General features: G+C 51.7%; 3 non-coding genes across 3 annotated transcripts; all 3 read left to right on the forward strand.

The window, feature by feature from the left end:
- Nucleotides 1-1,577: 1,577 nt before the first annotated feature.
- LOC140408100 (U2 spliceosomal RNA) lies at nucleotides 1,578-1,768 on the forward strand. Its single transcript, XR_011940026.1, has one exon. It is a non-coding gene; the product is annotated as a U2 spliceosomal RNA (small nuclear RNA).
- Nucleotides 1,769-7,358: 5,590 nt separating this feature from the next.
- Nucleotides 7,359-7,549, forward strand: LOC140407992 (U2 spliceosomal RNA). Its single transcript, XR_011939946.1, has one exon. It is a non-coding gene; the product is annotated as a U2 spliceosomal RNA (small nuclear RNA).
- A 5,592-nt stretch (nucleotides 7,550-13,141) lies between these two features.
- Nucleotides 13,142-13,333, forward strand: LOC140407996 (U2 spliceosomal RNA). Its single transcript, XR_011939950.1, has one exon. It is a non-coding gene; the product is annotated as a U2 spliceosomal RNA (small nuclear RNA).

The following is a 13,333-nucleotide window of genomic DNA, read 5'->3' on the forward strand; positions in this document are numbered from 1 at the left end:
AAACCTTGACAATCAAGGAACTGGCGGCATCTGTGGGGGGGGGGGGGGGGGGCGGGGAGAGATGATGTTTTGGGTCTGGGTGACCCTTTGTCAAAGCTCTTTGGGCTTTGGCGGGGGATCACCTGGACTCGGGACGTTAGCTCTTTTCTCTCCCTGCCAGACCTGCTGAGATTTTCCAGCATTTTCTCTTCTAATGTTTTTTGCCCCTTGGTATTTCTCAACTCCACCCATACAGACTCCACATTGTCAAAGCTAATATCCTTTCTCACCATTGTGTTCATTTCCGCTTTAACCAGCAGGGCCACGCCACCACCTTTTCTTTTATGCCTGTCCTTCCGAAATACTGAATATCCAGGGACATTCAGTTCCCATCCTTGGTCACCGTAATCCCAATTATATCGTACCCGTTTATCTATCTGCACGATGTATGTTAAAATCCGAATGACATTTTTTTTAAAAAGTGAACAATGGCTAACATCTCAAAGATCCTGGCGTGTAAGTCACCTTGTATGACAAAAGCAGTCCAGCTACACTAACACAATTGAGCCAACAGACAGTTTGTCTGCTGCAGCCAGCTTTGAACAAAGGCTGCCGTTCGCAGGAGCTGATGTCCAATAATGGTGCGAATGGCCTAAACATTGACTGTTCTCACACAATGGTTTCAACAAGAGGGCCTCGTTTAACAAGCCAAAACCAGTATCACAGGAGCGAGCGAGACTTGGGCTAGCAGAATTCCTTTCATGATACAGTCTTTGGGCGTGAGGGGAAATCTTCCTGCCTGGCTCGAGTGGTTAGAATCTGCAATGCACTGGGTTCAGAAAGCTGGAGAGGATTAAGTTTGCCCTGAGAGGGTTCTGCAGGCGGTGGCAACCGTTCCTAGACTACGCGGAGCGTTAGAGGAAGGTCGGTCAGCAGCAACCCTGGGGGGGGGGGTGGAGGGGAGGGGGGAACGAGAGATTGTTTGAGGGGATGGATGAGCAGGAGATAACATGGAGGGTGGGGGAAACTGGCACGTGCGGGCGAGAGCCAGTGTATAAAGCTATGTAAATATACCATTTTGCCATGTATATATCTTGCTCAGTGCGATTTTGTTACGGAGGGGGGGGTTATTGTTTGTAAGGGGAAAAAATTGTGTTGTTAAAAAACTTTAATAAATATATTTTTAAAACAAGAATCTGCAATGCACTGCCTGAGAGAGGGTGCTGTGGGCAGTTTCAAGCCTGCCTTTCAAAAGACAATGGGATAATTATCTGAAGGGAAAATATTTGCAGGGCCACGGGGAAAAGGCAGGTTGCTGCTGCTGCATTCTCACTGGCAAGACATGCAGCGGTGACAGTGACGTACGTGTGGATAGGTGGAGTACTGCTCATTTACATAACTGTCATGCAGTCTGATTGACAAAGGGGAAAAGAGGCAGGTTCTGTCAATATGAATCTCCTGTTTCAATGGCAAAGGCCAGGAGCAATGTGGCAAGAGTGAAAGTGTCAGTGCTTTCATCGAAGAGTCTTTGGAATGCTGTCAGCGTGCTGTAAAAGAGGGAGGGCATATGGCACTCGGGCAACTCAAGAACATTGGCCATCGCTTCTCGGCCTTTTGGCTAAGATCAAGTGTAGTATCTGTTCTTATCAGTTTAATATCTGATATGTCCCTTATCTGGGGACCATATATTAAATTGATTTTTGGAGCAGGGAGATGGAATAGGGGCTTGCTCCGTCCACTCCACGCATCGACCTGGTATTGCAGTATCTCCAGCAACGGTGCACACCACCCCTTCATGGGGAATTTCAAACTCAAAAAACAGCTCAAACACATACAAATATACACTTTATTCACACTTCTTTCAGCACACAACAAAATGCTTTGGCAACTGGCTGCTGCTACTCACCATCTACCTGGCCCCGGGGTGTCATCAAGAATGACCAAACGCATCTTACAAGCACAACGGCGAAAGGGAACTCATTCGAAATTCACCACCCATTTCACTCTTCAATGTGCATTACTCCGCTTCTCGGCCTTTTGGCTAAGATCAAGTGTAGTCTCATTTGATCGAGGGAAGCTGAGGATTTCGATGACGATCGTGGATTGGACAACTCGGAGGGATTGAAGTCGTCAAAGAAGAAACGTTTGGAGCTTGGCTGCTATTGGTGGATCTACATGCTGGCCTAAACCTCGGGTTTAGGCCTAACGCCGATACAGTTTCACACCCAACGTACGAGCTATGGATGCAGCTGCATCCCGACCACCAGGCTGGGGCGTGCGAAACACTGTCCGAGTCACAGTGAAGAAAACGGATGGAGAGTCACCTTTGGACCGGAAACACTTCGTGAAGAAGGTGCTGCTCGAGTGCTGTGGGTTTAAAGCAACAGAGATCTTCTGCTTGCAAAACTTCCCCAAGAATGGTTTCTTTGATGTCACCTTCAAGAGCGTCGCAGCGTGCATCAAATTCTTGAACGTCTTCAAGGAAAAAGGTAACCAGAGCCCCTTGTCGATCCTGACTGCGGAACCTCTGTTTACGCTACCGGCACAGCGAAATCGGGTTGTTACACTGCACACGTACAACCCCCACGTCCCTGTATCTGATGTGCTCACGTTCCTCGCCAGGTACGCTGAGCTGAAAAGTGACAGCGTGCAAGTGAAAGACACCTTCGGCATCTGGACAAGTGAGCACCAGGTCAAGGTGACCCTAAGAACGGACAGCAACGGAGCCATCCTGCATCCCCCCTCCAATTTCGCTATTGGAGTAAATCGTGGTTACCTCTACTACGTGGGACAGCCACGAGTATGCCACACCTGTGGCAAAACGGGGCATGTTGCCGCAAACTGCAGTGTGACCTTCTGCAAGAACTGCAGGCAGGAGGGACACATGACTAAGGACTGCAAAGAAGACAAGTGCTGCAACCTGTGTGGGGAGGCCGGCCATCTTTACAGGGCCTGCCCGAAACGCGGGGCGACATACGCTGAAATCATCAGCAGCGGAGTTAAAAAGGCGACCAGAGAGGAGGTGCATACACCCTCCACCGAAAAAGACACCACGGCTCAGAATGAGGAAAAGCAACAAAAGGGCCCCCAACAAAAAGAAGAGGCCCCAGCACCTCCTGACAACCCAACCCCAGCCCCATCTGATGAGGAACACTCAATGGAAGAGGAAGAGGATGGGACAAAGAATAAAGAGCCCTGGGAAACAGTGAACAGGGACAAACGAAAGCGGAAACAAAAAAACAAACTGAAGAACCCCCCGAGGGGTAGTGGCAAAAAGCGACACCTCTCAGCCGGCGCACTTAGCGCCGACACCTCATCCGATGAGGGAAAACAGGACAAGAATCGGCCTCAAATAAAGAGGCAAAGCACCAACGTGGAACGGAAGGCACAGACCCCCCAGACCACCGACCGGGAAGGAAACAAGGTCACAGATCAACCCCCGATAGTAACGAGCAGCAACAACCCAGGTGAAGACCGGCCTGCAACCCCAACACCTACTGACTGCCACAACGAACCCCAGGGCTACACCACCCCCCCAATGCATCTGCATCAAAATCACGGGGCCAGTACGGACCAGAACAGTTTTCTCAGCCCTGCAACTGTGCTAAAGTTTGCGAGCACCACCGGAATGCTGGGGAACATTCAACAGCTGGAACAGCCAACTGTATAGACTCTGGACTCTTGAGACTGGTAAATCTATCTTTTTATAATGGGTTTAAAAATTGCATCCATAAATGTGCGAAGCATCAAAGATACTTCGCGGTGTGTAGCCACACTCAACTATTTGGCAAATGTAAAAGCTGACCTACTGTTCCTGCAGGAGTGCGGAATTCCGCACCTCAGCAACTACAGGCGCTGGTCGAGCTGGTGGTCCCACGGGCCATCCATCTGGTCAGGAGGAAACGACTGCCGCTCCTCCGGCCTGGGTATTCTGCTGCGGGGAGGCAACTTCACCATCTCCGACGTTAAGGAGGTGGTGGGCGGGCGCCTCCTCGTAGCAGACGTGAAATACAAAAACACCCCTCTCAGACTTATTAATGTGTACGCCCCGGCCGTAAAAAGTGAGCGGCTGGCAGTTCTTCAGCAACTCCCACTGCTGTTGGCCACCTCCAAGCCGGTCATCCTGGGTGGTGACTTCAACTGCATCATCGATGCGGCTGGACGATCCAGCAAAGCCGACAGCAAACTAGACGCTACGTCCAGACTCCTGATGGAAACGGTAAAAGACGCCAAGCTGCTCGACGTCTGCAGCAACCCTGCAGACGGCGCGCAGCGTAGATACACATGGTCACGGCCAGACGGGTCCGTCCGCTCCAGGATAGACTTCTTTTTTGTGTCCCGAGCTTTCACGGTCAGGTCCACCGACGTAACGCCGGTGTTCTTCTCTGACCACTGCCTCCTACTGGCCGACTGCCACCTGCAGGAAGACCAGGGGGTAGGCAGGGGGACGTGGAAGCTAAATGTAAAACTGCTGACCCCTGAGAACATCGAGGAACTCAGGAGGGATTACAAAGGTTGGAGAACCGTGAAACCCCTCTTTGAGGCCCCACATCTCTGGTGGGAAGCAATCAAGGGGAATATCAAGAGGTTTTTCATCCTCAAGGGCGTTCAAAAGGTGAGAGAGAGACGAGGGGTCATGTCCAGGCTCCAGAAAAGTATGCAAAATTTGCTCCAGCTGCAGTCGATGGGGGTGGATGTCAAGGAGGATCTCCAAGAGGTGAAGAGCCAGCAAGCCTCGCTCTACACCTCGGAGGCCTCCAAGGTTATCTTCCGTTCCAGAGTCCGCTCCGTGGAGCAGGACGAAAAGTGCTCACGCTTCTTCTTCCAAAAGGTGCACAGAGACACCTCTGTGATCAGCAGCCTGAAGGAAGAAGATGGCTCTGAAAAGTCATCGCAGTCTGACATCCTGAGGATCAGCCAATCCTTTTATGCCGGACTGTATGACCTGAAGCCAACAGATAGCACTGTTTCCCAGACCTTCCTGTCGACTATCACGGAGGTCATAGGCGACAGCGAGCTGGAAAACCTGGACAAACCACTAACTCTGGACGAGCTGACAAAGGCCGCCAAGTCCTTCGAGACGAGTAAAACTCCCGGAAGCGACGGCTTACCGGTTGAGTTGTATTCGGCTCTGTGGGACTGGATGGGCCCAGACCTGCTGGAAGTGTACGAGAGTATGCTTCTGGAAGGCAGCATGTCAGAGTCCATGAGGAAAGGCATCATCACCCTCATCTACAAGCAGAAGGGGGAAAGGGAAGAAATTCGAAATTGGCGACCCATTTCACTGTTGAATGTGGACTACAAAATTCTAGCAAAGGTCATCGCCAATCGGGTCAGGTCTGCTCTGGAGTCGGTGATCCACCCTGACCAGACCTGTGCTGTACCCGGCAGGAAGATCTCTGATAGCCTCGCGCTACTCAGGGATACGATCGCCTACGTGCAGGACAGGGGGGTGGACACTTGCCTCATCAGCCTTGACCAGGAGAAGGCTTTTGACAGAATATCACACACCTACATGATGGATGTGCTCTCCAAAATGGGGTTTGGGGAGGGAATTCGCAATTGGATCAAACTGCTCTACACAAACATCTATAGCGCAGTCTCAATCAATGGGTGGGAATCAGAAAAGTTCCAGATCAAATCTGGAGTCAGGCAGGGCTGCCCTCTCTCCTCTGCCCTTTTTGTGTGCTGCATAGAACCTTTTGCCGAGTCCATCAGGAGGGATCCGGGCATAAGAGGAGTGACGATCCCAGGCAGTGGAGGCATGCAAGTCAAGGCCTCCCTGTACATGGACGACGTTGCCGTCTTCTGCTCGGATCCCGCGTCTGTGCGCAGGCTCTTGACCACCTGCGACCAGTTTGAACTGGCCTCGGGAGCCAAGGTAAACCGTGGCAAGAGCGAGGCCATGTTCTTTGGGAACTGGGCCGACCGGTCCTTTGTCCCCTTCACTGTCAGGTCAGATTACCTGAAGGTGCTGGGGATATGGTTCGGAGCTGCTGGGGCGTGCACCAAAAACTGGGAGGAGCGCATAGGAAAGGCAAGACAGAAACTGGGCTGGTGGGAGCAACGCTCCCTCTCCATTGCGGGCAAAACCCTGGTCATCAGGTGTGAGGTACTCTCGGTGTTGCTGTACGTGGCGCAGGTCTGGCCCATAACCCGACCCTGCGCCACAGCAGTCACCCGGGCCATCTTCAAATTTATCTGGCGATCCAAGATGGACCGTGTCCGAAGGGACACCATGTACAAACCTCTGGAGAAGGGAGGGCGGAACGTACCCAACGCCTCCCTCATCCTGCTGGCCACCTTTGTGTCCAGCTGCATCAAGCTGTGCGTGGACCCCCAGTATGCAAACACCAAGTGTCACTACATACTGAGGTTCTACCTGTCCCCGGTGTTGCGAAGGATGGGCCTGGCCTCATTGCCGCGGAACGCTCCAAGTAGTTGGACCGTACCGTACCACCTGTCCTTTGTGGAAAAGTTTTTGAAGGAAAACACCTTTGACCACAAGGCAATGAAGCAGTGGTCAGCACGTAATGTCCTCGAGGCCCTCAGGGAAAAGGAGACCGTGGAGGACGTTGGATGGTTCCCTGAGCAGACTGCCAGAGTCATCTGGCAGAACGCCTCATCACCAGAACTTTCAAACAAGCACCAAGACCTAGCTTGGCTGGTGGTGAGAAAGGCCCTCCCTGTCAGATTCTTCATGCACACCCGAAGGCTCTGCACCAATGCACGCTGCCCTCGGAGTGGCTGTGGGGGAAATGAGACGGTCACACACCTCCTTGTGGAATGTGCCTTTGCAAAGAAGGTCTGGAGAGAGATGCAGTGGTATTTGTCAAGGTTTATCCCAAACAGATCTGTGACACAGGACTCTGTGCTCTACGGACTGTTTCCAGGGACACACACCGAGACAAATATCAACTGCTGCTGGAAGGTCATCAACTCGGTAAAAGACGCTCTTTGGTCTGCCCGAAACTTGCTGATCTTCCAGTGCAAAGAATTGTCCTCGACCGAGTGTTGCAGACTGGCACATTCCAAGGTCCAGGACTACGTGCTGAGGGACGCACTCAAGCTTGGGGCAGCGGCCGCCAAGGCGCAATGGGGAAAGACCTCTGTGTAAGGGCTTTCCAGCAAATGTACACCGAGGGGCGGGTAACAGTGTAAAGCCCCTCGGTCTGGGCAACCAACACTCCAATGTATAAAACAAACATGGCACTGTAAATATTTAAGAAGGAATTGTAATGTAAAGAGTGATATGTGTACGACAATATCAAAATTGAATGAAAGAAAGTCAAGGCAACATGTAACCCTGCCGGAAATGTACAGTCAAGACAATTTGAAATGTTTCTGTAATGCTCATGATAAATTTTTATGAATAAAGTATATTTTTTTGAATAAAAAAAAAAAAAAAAAAAAAAAATCTGTTCTTATCAGTTTAATATCTGATACGTCCCTTATCTGGGGACCATATATTAAATTGATTTTTGGAGCAGGGAGATGGAATAGGGGCTTGCTCCGTCCACTCCACGCATCGACCTGGTATTGCAGTATCTCCAGCAACGGTGCACACCACCCCTTCATGGGGAATTTCAAACTCAAAAAACAGCTCAAACACATACAAATATACACTTTATTCACACTTCTTCCAGCACACAACAAAATGCTTCGGCAACTGGCTGCTGCTACTCACCTTCTACCTGGCCCCAGGGGTGTCATCAAGAATGACCAAACGCATCTTACAAGCACAACGGCGAAAGGGAACTCATTCGAAATTCACCACCCATTTCACTCTTCAATGTGCATTACTCGGCTTCTCGGCCTTTTGGCTAAGATCAAGTGTAGTCTCATTTGATCGAGGGAAGCTGAGGATTTCGATGACGATCGTGGATTGGACAACTCGGAGGGATTGAAGTCGTCAAAGAGGAAACGTTTGGAGCTTGGCTGCTATTGGTGGATCTACATGCTGGCCTAAACCTCGGGTTTAGGCCTAACGCCGATACAGTTTCACACCCAACGTACGAGCTATGGATGCAGCTGCATCCCGACCACCAGGCTGGGGCGTGCGAAACACTGTCCGAGTCACAGTGAAGAAAACGGATGGAGAGTCACCTTTGGACCGGAAACACTTCGTGAAGAAGGTGCTGCTCGAGTGCTGTGGGTTTAAAGCAACAGAGATCTTCTGCTTGCAAAACTTCCCCAAGAATGGCTTCTTTGATGTCACCTTCAAGAGCGTCGCAGCGTGCATCAAATTCTTGAACGTCTTCAAGGAGAAAGGTAACCAGAGTCCCTTGTCGATCCTGACTGCGGAACCTCTGTTTACGCTACCGGCACAGCGAAATCGGGTTGTTACACTGCACACGTACAACCCCCACGTCCCTGTATCTGATGTGCTCACGTTCCTCGCCAGGTACGCTGAGCTGAAAAGTGACAGCGTGCAAGTGAAAGACACCTTCGGCATCTGGACAAGTGAGCACCAGGTCAAGGTGACCCTAAGAACGGACAGCAACGGAGCCATCCTGCATCCCCCCTCCAATTTCGCTATTGGAGTAAATCGTGGCTACCTCTACTACGTGGGACAGCCACGAGTATGCCACACCTGTGGCAAAACGGGGCATGTTGCCGCAAACTGCAGTGTGACCTTCTGCAAGAACTGCAGGCAGGAGGGACACATGACTAAGGACTGCAAAGAAGACAAGTGCTGCAACCTGTGTGGGGAGGCCGGCCATCTTTACAGGGCCTGCCCGAAACGCGGGGCGACATACGCTCAAATCATCAGCAGCGGAGTTAAAAAGGCGACCAGAGAGGAGGTGCATACACCCTCCACCGAAAAAGACACCACGGCTCAGAATGAGGAAAAGCAACAAAAGGGCCCCCAACAAAAAGAAGAGGCCCCAGCACCTCCTGACAACCCAACCCCAGCCCCATCTGATGAGGAACACTCAATGGAAGAGGAAGAGGATGGGACAAAGAATAAAGAGCCCTGGGAAACAGTGAACAGGGACAAACGAAAGCGGAAACAAAAAAACAAACTGAAGAACCCCCCGAGGGGTAGTGGCAAAAAGCGACACCTCTCAGCCGGCGCACTTAGCGCCGACACCTCATCCGATGAGGGAAAACAGGACAAGAATCGGCCTCAAATAAAGAGGCAAAGCACCAACGTGGAACGGAAGGCACAGACCCCCCAGACCACCGACCGGGAAGGAAACAAGGTCACAGACCAACCCCCGATAGTAACGAGCAGCAACAACCCAGGTGAAGACCGGCCTGCAACCCCAACACCTACTGACTGCCATGACGAACGCCAGGGCTACATCACCCCCCCAATGCATCTGCATCAAAATCACGGGGCCAGTACGGACCAGAACAGCTTTCTCAGCCCTGCAACTGTGCTAAAGTTTGCGAGCACCACCGGCATGCTGGGGAACATCGAACAGCTGGAACAGCCAACTGTATAGACTCTGGACTCTTGAGACTGGTAAATCTATCCTTTTTATAATGGGTTTAAAAATTGCATCCATAAATGTGCGAAGCATCAAAGATACTTCGCGGTGTGTAGCCACACTCAACTATTTGGCAAATGTAAAAGCTGACCTACTGTTCCTGCAGGAGTGCGGAATTCCGCACCTCAGCAACTACAGGCGCTGGTCGAGCTGGTGGTCCCACGGGCCATCCATCTGGTCAGGAGGAAACGACTGCCGCTCCTCCGGCCTGGGTATTCTGCTGCGGGGAGGCAACTTCACCATCTCCGACGTTAAGGAGGTGGTGGGCGGGCGCCTCCTCGTAGCAGACGTGAAATACAAAAACACCCCTCTCAGACTTATTAATGTGTACGCCCCGGCCGTAAAAAGTGAGCGGCTGGCAGTTCTTCAGCAACTCCCACTGCTGTTGGCCACCTCCAAGCCGGTCATCCTGGGTGGTGACTTCAACTGCATCATCGATGCGGCTGGACGATCCAGCAAAGCCGACAGCAAACTAGACGCTACGTCCAGACTCCTGATGGAAACGGTAAAAGACGCCAAGCTGCTCGACGTCTGCAGCAACCCTGCAGACGGCGCGCAGCGTAGATACACATGGTCACGGCCAGACGGGTCCGTCCGCTCCAGGATAGACTTCTTTTTTGTGTCCCGAGCTTTCACGGTCAGGTCCACCGACGTAACGCCGGTGTTCTTCTCTGACCACTGCCTCCTACTGGCCGACTGCCACCTGCAGGAAGACCAGGGGGTAGGCAGGGGGACGTGGAAGCTAAATGTAAAACTGCTGACCCCTGAGAACATCGAGGAACTCAGGAGGGATTACAAAGGTTGGAGAACCGTGAAACCCCTCTTTGAGGCCCCACATCTCTGGTGGGAAGCAATCAAGGGGAATATCAAGAGGTTTTTCATCCTCAAGGGCGTTCAAAAGGTGAGAGAGAGACGAGGGGTCATGTCCAGGCTCCAGAAAAGTATGCAAAATTTGCTCCAGCTGCAGTCGATGGGGGTGGATGTCAAGGAGGATCTCCAAGAGGTGAAGAGCCAGCAAGCCTCGCTCTACACCTCGGAGGCCTCCAAGGTTATCTTCCGTTCCAGAGTCCGCTCCGTGGAGCAGGACGAAAAGTGCTCACGCTTCTTCTTCCAAAAGGTGCACAGAGACACCTCTGTGATCAGCAGCCTGAAGGAAGAAGATGGCTCTGAAAAGTCATCGCAGTCTGACATCCTGAGGATCAGCCAATCCTTTTATGCCGGACTGTATGACCTGAAGCCAACAGATAGCACTGTTTCCCAGACCTTCCTGTCGACTATCACGGAGGTCATAGGCGACAGCGAGCTGGAAAACCTGGACAAACCACTAACTCTGGACGAGCTGACAAAGGCCGCCAAGTCCTTCGAGACGAGTAAAACTCCCGGAAGCGACGGCTTACCGGTTGAGTTGTATTCGGCTCTGTGGGACTGGATGGGCCCAGACCTGCTGGAAGTGTACGAGAGTATGCTTCTGGAAGGCAGCATGTCAGAGTCCATGAGGAAAGGCATCATCACCCTCATCTACAAGCAGAAGGGGGAAAGGGAAGAAATTCGAAATTGGCGACCCATTTCACTGTTGAATGTGGACTACAAAATTCTAGCAAAGGTCATCGCCAATCGGGTCAGGTCTGCTCTGGAGTCGGTGATCCACCCTGACCAGACCTGTGCTGTACCCGGCAGGAAGATCTCTGATAGCCTCGCGCTACTCAGGGATACGATCGCCTACGTGCAGGACAGGGGGGTGGACACTTGCCTCATCAGCCTTGACCAGGAGAAGGCTTTTGACAGAATATCACACACCTACATGATGGATGTGCTCTCCAAAATGGGGTTTGGGGAGGGAATTTGCAATTGGATCAAACTGCTCTACACAAACATCTATAGCGCAGTCTCAATCAATGGGTGGGAATCAGAAAAGTTCCAGATCAAATCTGGAGTCAGGCAGGGCTGCCCTCTCTCCTCTGCCCTTTTTGTGTGCTGCATAGAACCTTTTGCCGAGTCCATCAGGAGGGATCCGGGCATAAGAGGAGTGACGATCCCAGGCAGTGGAGGCATGCAAGTCAAGGCCTCCCTGTACATGGACGACGTTGCCGTCTTCTGCTCGGATCCCGCGTCTGTGCGCAGGCTCTTGACCACCTGCGACCAGTTTGAACTGGCCTCGGGAGCCAAGGTAAACCGTGGCAAGAGCGAGGCCATGTTCTTTGGGAACTGGGCCGACCGGTCCTTTGTCCCCTTCACTGTCAGGTCAGATTACCTGAAGGTGCTGGGGATATGGTTCGGAGCTGCTGGGGCGTGCACCAAAAACTGGGAGGAGCGCCTAGGAAAGGTAAGACAGAAACTGGGCTGGTGGGAGCAACGCTCCCTCTCCATTGCGGGCAAAACCCTGGTCATCAGGTGTGAGGTACTCTCGGTGTTGCTGTACGTGGCGCAGGTCTGGCCCATAACCCGACCCTGCGCCACAGCAGTCACCCGGGCCATCTTCAAATTTATCTGGCGATCCAAGATGGACCGTGTCCGAAGGGACACCATGTACAAACCTCTGGAGAAGGGAGGGCGGAACGTACCCAACGCCTCCCTCATCCTGCTGGCCACCTTTGTGTCCAGCTGCATCAAGCTGTGCGTGGACCCCCAGTATGCAAACACCAAGTGTCACTACATACTGAGGTTCTACCTGTCCCCGGTGTTGCGAAGGATGGGCCTGGCCTCATTGCCGCGGAACGCTCCAAGTAGTTGGACCGTACCGTACCACCTGTCCTTTGTGGAAAAGTTTTTGAAGGAAAACACCTTTGACCACAAGGCAATGAAGCAGTGGTCAGCACGTAATGTCCTCGAGGCCCTCAGGGAAAAGGAGACCGTGGAGGACGTTGGATGGTTCCCTGAGCAGACTGCCAGAGTCATCTGGCAGAACGCCTCATCACCAGAACTTTCAAACAAGCACCAAGACCTAGCTTGGCTGGTGGTGAGAAAGGCCCTCCCTGTCAGATTCTTCATGCACACCCGAAGGCTCTGCACCAATGCACGCTGCCCTCGGAGTGGCTGTGGGGGAAATGAGACGGTCACACACCTCCTTGTGGAATGTGCCTTTGCAAAGAAGGTCTGGAGAGAGATGCAGTGGTATTTGTCAAGGTTTATCCCAAACAGATCTGTGACACAGGACTCTGTGCTCTACGGACTGTTTCCAGGGACACACACCGAGACAAATATCAACTGCTGCTGGAAGGTCATCAACTCGGTAAAAGACGCTCTTTGGTCTGCCCGAAACTTGCTGATCTTCCAGTGCAAAGAATTGTCCTCGACCGAGTGTTGCAGACTGGCACATTCCAAGGTCCAGGACTACGTGCTGAGGGACGCACTCAAGCTTGGGGCAGCGGCCGCCAAGGCGCAATGGGGAAAGACCTCTGTGTAAGGGCTTTCCAGCAAATGTACACCGAGGGGCGGGTAACAGTGTAAAGCCCCTCGGTCTGGGCAACCAACACTCCAATGTATAAAACAAACATGGCACTGTAAATATTTAAGAAGGAATTGTAATGTAAAGAGTGATATGTGTACGACAATATCAAAATTGAATGAAAGAAAGTCAAGGCAACATGTAACCCTGCCGGAAATGTACAGTCAAGACAATTTGAAATGTTTCTGTAATGCTCATGATAAATTTTTATGAATAAAGTATATTTTTTTGAATAAAAAAAAAAAAAAAAAAAAAAAAATCTGTTCTTATCAGTTTAATATCTGATACGTCCCTTATCTGGGGACCATATATTAAATTGATTTTTGGAGCAGGGAGATGGAATAGGGGCTTGCTCCGTCCACTCCACGCATCGACCTGGTATTGCAGTATCTCCAGCAACGGTGCACACCAC

This window comes from Scyliorhinus torazame, chromosome 2 (genome assembly GCF_047496885.1).
Source record: "Scyliorhinus torazame isolate Kashiwa2021f chromosome 2, sScyTor2.1, whole genome shotgun sequence".
In the NCBI taxonomy this organism is placed as follows: domain Eukaryota; kingdom Metazoa; phylum Chordata; class Chondrichthyes; order Carcharhiniformes; family Scyliorhinidae; genus Scyliorhinus; species Scyliorhinus torazame.